Source organism: Periplaneta americana, chromosome 8 (genome assembly GCF_040183065.1).
Source record: "Periplaneta americana isolate PAMFEO1 chromosome 8, P.americana_PAMFEO1_priV1, whole genome shotgun sequence".
Classification (NCBI taxonomy): Eukaryota; Metazoa; Arthropoda; class Insecta; order Blattodea; family Blattidae; genus Periplaneta; species Periplaneta americana.
Genome location: NC_091124.1, coordinates 15,265,148 through 15,272,442, shown reverse-complemented (window position 1 = coordinate 15,272,442; position 7,295 = coordinate 15,265,148). Strand labels below are relative to the sequence as shown.

The 7,295-nt window shown below is 36.1% G+C and overlaps 1 non-coding gene across 1 annotated transcript; it reads left to right on the top strand.

Annotated features, from left to right (window-relative positions):
- The first annotated feature begins 6,419 nt into the window (after positions 1–6,419).
- On the top strand, positions 6,420–6,491 carry TRNAY-AUA (transfer RNA tyrosine (anticodon AUA)). The gene has a single exon. It is a non-coding gene; the product is annotated as a tRNA-Tyr (tRNA).
- The last annotated feature ends 804 nt before the right edge of the window (positions 6,492–7,295 follow it).

The following is a 7,295-nucleotide window of genomic DNA, read 5'->3' as shown; positions in this document are numbered from 1 at the left end:
CAAATAACCAATTGGAAAGAAGTATATCTATAAGTAGGGTTGCCATATCTTGAAGCGTAAAAATAAGAACACCATATCAATGGGACCCTTTCAACCCCTAAATAATAACTTAGAGATATAAATTCACATAATAAGTCAATGTCGTTCAATTTCAAAGAATTAAAATGATGTTTAATATGCTGCATATTTTGATACGTAATTCCTGAATTATTATAAGCATATAGAAATAACACATAAAAACTAAAAGAATAAACTTCACCGTTCAGTCAATTTCAGTCATCCATGTTCCAATAGAGGGTAACTTCATTAAAAAAAAAAAAACAATGAACATTAACTCTGTTGATTCGATTTTGATAAAATGTCAAGAATTTTTACCGAGTGTCATTTATATTAATTGTAACTATTACTCCAAGGTAGGCTATTTGAAAGTCTGGAGAATGCCGGGTTTGCAGTGAAAGACCTGCCCATGGCTAGAACACTATGTATGTATTAATATTAATACCGGTATTACTAATTAATTATTAATTACATTCAAATTTCACAAGCATAGTGAGGTACTTCCATTTCATCAGATTCCTACTACTGGAAACCAAAATTATTGCCGTCAACATAAAAGTTAGAAAATAACTGCCGCCAGTTGTAGGTCTAGAATTTGTTAGTACTCGAAATTCGAAAAAAAAGTCTGTAAAGGAAAATTCAATCTGACATCTAGAAAATCACTATAATCCACTAGGATAGCCTATGCAGTAATAGGGGAGTATGGTTAGGTTTCACCTTTACGTGAAGTAAGTTGATCCGGACTTAGGCCTACTTACTTACTTACTTACTTTTAAGGAACCCGGAGGTTCATTGTCGCCCTCACATAAGCCCGCCATTGGTCTCTATCCTGAGCAAGATTAATCCAGTCTCTATCATCATATCCCACCTCCCTCAAATCCATTTTAATATTATCTTCCCATCTACGTCTTGGCCTCCTCAAAGGTCTTTTTTCCTCCGGCCCCCCCCAACTAACACTCTATATGCATTTCTAGATTCGCCCATACGTGCTACATGCCCTGCCCATCTCAAACGTCTGGATTTAATATTTCTAATTATGTCAGGTGAAGAATACAATGCGTGCAGTTCTGTGTTGTGTAACTTTCTCCATTCTCCTGTAACTTCATCCCTCTTAACCCCAAATATTTTCCTAAGCATCTTATTCTCAAACACCTTTAACCTATGTTCCTCTCTCAAAGTGAGAGTCCAAGTTTCACAACCATACAGAACAATCGGTAATATAACTGTTTTATAAATTCTAACTTACAGATTTTTTTGACAGCAGACTGGATGATAAAAGCTTCTCAACCGAATAATAACAGGCATTTCCCATATTTATTCTGCGTTTAATTTCCTCCCGAGTGTCATTTATGTTGGTTACTGTTGCTCCCAGGTATTTGAATTTTTCCACCTTTTCAGAGGATAAATTTTCAATTTTTATATTTCTATTTCGTACAATATTCTCGTTGATCCGGACTAAACACGGGAATTATAGATTATTGAATGTTTTAACAAAACGATAGACCTATTAAATTAATGTTTCGTCACTCAGACAAGTTTTTGGTCTATGCCTAATATATATTTTTGAAGGTCATTAAAAATATTAACTGCTATTCTCATAAAAGCTTTCCCTAATATTTTGAATTCATATTCTTCTTTAGACATACGCTTGCAATAGGGCAATAAGCCATTCCGCTACTTACGCTGAATAGAAAAGGATTGATCAGTGTGAGTGTAGGTAACGCCGTTGTTTCTGCTTGTCATATCCATCTCATTTACAAATGGACGGATTTGGCACAGCAATCGCGTGATAAAACATAATTTCTTGCGTTATACAAATCTTGATTCATTTTATATGGATGCTTCATATCCAGAATTACCTGACATCTAGTAGGGAGAGGTGAAACTACCCAACTTGGAGGCGTGACAACATTTCCCACCTCCTTCCGAGCGGGACAACATGTCCGCACTGCACCACGCCGCGCTCTGGTAGCAATTTTACGTACTAAGAGGGTCGCGCGGGATATCGACTCGTATTTGCATCTAACACGGCAGCTGTCTCTGCAAATACATTATATGCTTAATAATTTCGGTTTAATTAATATGTAGTGAATACTGCTAGACCGTAGTAGATGTAAGAAAAGGCAGTATAAATGTATATGACTAAAACATTTTAATATTTTTAAGCTTTATGTGTGCACTTCAAATCGTGTATTTATAGAGTTATTTTAATATGTTTTTAAAGTAACGTATAATCGATATTAAAATCGAATGAGGGGATTTTGGACAAAAAGCTCTGAGACATCTAACCTTGTATTTAGAAAAGAATGTTTTTTTATGGAAACAAAATTAATATTTTGCGACTATTTTTGTGTGAATTATGGCGCCATCGAAAACATTTTTAAATTACATACTATATTTTTTAATTATCTTTTGAAATAATATATTTTCATTTAATACTTCATTTGTTTTCTACAGAAGTACTATGGTTATGGTTGCTATGGCAACAATTTCAATCTCGAGGCATTTTGTTCGTCCTTGTGTTATAAAGGCAGTGTTATTGATGAAATCAAATAAAACAAAATGTTCTTAACAAAAGAATGACACAAGACTGTGGTGACGTTAGGTTTTGGTGACAAAACGTGCACCACAAGAGGTATGTACACTTTTTAACGACAGTAATCCTGACAAACTATTTTTCAGTCAATTGTGAGTAGAATACAGGGTGATTCATAAGGAGTTGTCAGCACTTACTGAGCTTATTTATGAAGACATTCTGAGCAAAAATTGTCATATAAACATGTGTCCTATTCTCAATATTTTCATAGTTACACTAATTTGAACTTGTTAAAAAATACTATTTTTGTTTAGTTTTAAGAGTAAAAGAATGTCACAAATAGATACTGAATTATTCAGGAGTATACTTTCTTTAATCGGTTAGTATTCTGAAGCTAAAAATGTGATGTTAATTTCTTAGCTACTTTGTACAGATTTTTTTTTTTCAATTTTCAATTAAAAATTATATTATTCATACGCACTTATCACAACAATTTGTTACAAATTATACGACTTCTAGCAACTTGATTCTTTAAAGTTTAATTTTGCATCCTGATGTACAGTCTTAAAGAGTTTACAAGAATGACGTGCTTTGTAACTATTGTTCTGATAATTACATAAGAAAAATGTAATTTTGTAGCTAAAAATTGAAAAAAAATCAGTACGAAGCAACTATAGAATTAACAACTAGCCAATTAAAGTAAATTATACTTTTGAATAGCTCGTTCTCTAATTGAAACGTTGGACCGAATAACGGTCTATGTTACAATCTGCTAACTGTACAGGAGGAACAAAAATGTTACATCGTAATTCCGCTCACAAATTCACTATCGGACGGGAAATATAGACCGTTATTCCATCAATATGTTTTGTACACGATTGTATGTTACTGAAAGTCATATTACACATCATAGAAGTTTGTGGCATTTTTAACTACATCGGAATGATACTGAGGAATACAGACAATAAACAGTTTTATACACTAAGAATATTATGAAATATACAAAATCAATAGAAAGGTTAAATTATGAACAAAATGATTATGACATTTATTTTTAAATACTGTATATTAATATGAATTAACACCATGTAATTCATTAAAGTTACACCCACTATCATATTATGAATAAACATACAATATTGATAAAATAATAACACTGTTATTAGAAAATAACCGCAGTATTGAGATGTAGCGACACCATTAAATTAATGAAAGTTGTAACAATAACAAATGAATAAAGACAATTAAATATTTACTTACTACTTACTTACTTACTGGCTTTTAAGGAACCTGGAGGTTCATTTCCGCCCTCACATAAGCCCGCCGTTGGTCCCTATCCTGAGCAAGATTAATCCAGTCTCTACCATCATATCCCACCTCCCTCAAATCCATTTTAATATTATCTTCCCACCTACATCTCGGCCTCCCCAAAGGTCTTTTTCCCTCCGGTATCCCAACTAACACTCTATATGCATTTCTGAATTCGCTCATATGTGCTATATGTCCAGCCCATCTCAAACGTCTGGATTTTATGTTCCTAATTATGTAAGGTGAAGAATACAATGCGTGCAGCTCTGCGTTGTGTAACTTTCTCCATTCTCCTGTAACTTCATCCCTCTTAGCCCCAAATATTTTCCTAAGAGCCTTATTCTCAAACACCCTTAATCTCTGTTCCTCTCTGAAAGTGAGAGTCCAAGTTTCACAACCATACAGAACAATCGGTAATATAACTGTTTTATAAATTCTAACTTTCAGATTTTTTGACAGAAGGCTAGATGACAAAAGCTTCTCAACCGAATAATAACAGCATTTCCCATATTTATTCTGGGTTTAATTTCCTCCCGGGTGTCATTTATATTTGTTACTGTTGCTCCAAGATATTTGAATTTTTCCACCTCTTCGAAAGATACAGTTGAGAAATTGTTAGGGAATGGAATTTGAACCCCTGTCCTGAATACTCAGTATCCATCCCAACAGATGGCTTATCTGTTAAGTATAAATTTTATTAATAACGAAGACAATAATAACAATCACAGTTTTTAAATGCTGACTGTAAGAGAGTAATACATTTTAACAGCTCCTTTCTGATATCAAGAGCCAGCTGAGAGCACATCTCGTTACAAGAATTTCCACAAACTATAGTGACAAAACACAACATAGACCAACTAACACTAGGTGAAGTGTAAATTAAAATACAACCAATAAAATACTTAAAAAATAACAGACAAGAATTTACATTACTTGGGGGATCGTACTAACTTGCGACTTCGTCTTCCTTGTTGTATACTCAAGACCACCATCTCTCAGCGACTTTTGTGACACATCTTTCCACTTATTAATATTAATTTGTCTGGATCTTTTTTTTTTTATTATTTAGTCGGTCAATATCTACCATAGAGATCGTCACTATCTTGTAGTCGTCCATTTTACGTAATAGATCAACCGAAACCTGATACACAGAGTTCAAGTAAGTTATCCAGTATTCGTAAAGAGAACAAACTCCCGTGGAATAACTCCCGATACGATGTAAACAACTGGATACACTAGAAGTGATTAGTGACATAGACCGTTATTCCAACCGAGAAATTGATGGTTGTAACTCGTGTAGAAGCGCGTCTAATACAGTTATTGAAAAACAATTTTTGTGACAGCTGTGTAAGACTTTGCAGAATATTATTCCATTAAAAACTCGATTTTGAAAAAATTGTAACATAGAGCGTTATTCGGCCCAACGCTTCAATTGTAATATTAATTTACCCTTAAAACTAAAGAAGAAAGGTATCTTTTAACAATTTAAAATTAGTGTAACTCCGAAAATATTGAGGATAAGACCTATGTTTATATGAAATATTTTGTTCAAAATGTCTTCGGGAATATACTCCATAAGTGCCGGTAACTCCTCGTGAATCACCCTGTATAAGCGAAATTCAGAGAACATTGGCAAGATATAAAGCTGTTTTTTTCATATTTGATATATGAACAAATATATTTTGGTATTGTTTAATGTACTGTAAATTAAAAAAGTTAATTAATTTCCGAGCGCTCTTCGCATAATACAATAAGCAATAAGTAATTCCACACACACACACTGACAGGTTGAGTAACAAAAACAAGACTCCCGCTGAGAAACAAATCTCCTAATGGGTAGCAATTTATTAGAAAAACGGTGAAATGAGATGAATAAATTTGTATACGTTGATATCACGCACGTATAGAAAAGACAGGGAAAACAAAGTAGAAACTAATTAAATGAGAACAAAACACTGGATTTACAATGACAGTCCATGCGCAAATGATGTCTACCCTAAAGGTCAAAGAGTAGTCTACACTTTAGAGATGAACAAAACTAACTGCCGCTCTCGCTCGCTGTGTTCGTTGCATTTGTCTTTCGAGTCTCGTCTCGTCATTCTCGTGCGCTTTGAGTCTCGCTCATCATTCTCGAAATAGCATTTGGTCGGCGTGAAAAGATTTCGTAACTTTGAATAACATACATCATTGAAATAAATAACATTAGAAATACGATGAAAGAGTAATGGAACGGAGAAAAATTCTCTCCGGCACCGGGATTTTGAACCCGGGTTTTCAGCTCTACGTGCTGATGCTTTATCCACTAAGCCACACCGGATACCCACCCCGGCGTCGGACAGAATCGTCGCAGATTAAGTTCCAACTCTTGGGTTCCCTCTAGTGGCCGCCCTCTGCACTACGTCATAGACGTCTATGAACGTAGGACTGAAGTCCACACATGTGCTGAGTTGCACTCGTTATGAGTGACTAGTTGGCCGGGATCCGACGGAGACGATTCTGTCCGACGCCGGGGTGGGTATCCGGTGTGGCTTAGTGGATAAAGCATCAGCACATAGAGCTGAAAACCCGGGTTCAAATCCCGGCGCCGGAGAGAATTTTTCTCCGTTCCATTACTCTTTCATCGTATGATGACGCAGAACAACTGCATGGAAATATCATATGTACTTCGGTACATTAAAACAATATATATGGTATGCGAAAGACGGCGCTTATTCCGTCACTCATAACGAATGCACCTCAGCACACGTGTGGACTTCAGTCCTACGTTCATAGATATCTATGACGTAGTGCAGAGGGCGGCCACTAGAGGGTACCCAATAGTTGGAACTTAATCTGAGACGATTCTGTCCGACGCCGGGGCGGGTATCCGGTGTGGCTTAGTGGATAAAGCATCAGCACGTAGAGCTGAAAACCCGGGTTCAAATCCCGGCGCCGGAGAGAATTTTTCTCCGTTCCATTACTCTTTCATCGTATGACGACGCAGAATATTGCATGGAAATATCATATGTACTTCGGTACATTAAAATAATATATAACATTATAAAATGGCCGGGTAGCTCAGTTGGTAGAGCAGCTGGCTACGGACTGCAAGGCCCGGGGTTCGTTCCCAGGTGGTGACAGGATTTTTCTCGTTGCCAAACTTTCAGAACGGCCTCGAGGTTCACTCAGCCTCCTATAAAATTGAGTAGCGGGTCTTTCCCGGGGGTAAAAGGCGGTCAGAGCGTGGTGCCGACCACACCACCTCATTCTAGTGCCGAGATCATGGAAAGCATGGGGCTCTACCTCCATGCCCCCCAAATGCCTTCATGGCATGTTACGGGGATACCTTTACCTTTTTTTTACCTTTTATAACATTATAAATGTTTAAATGAGACAAAAAGACAAAACAAAACAG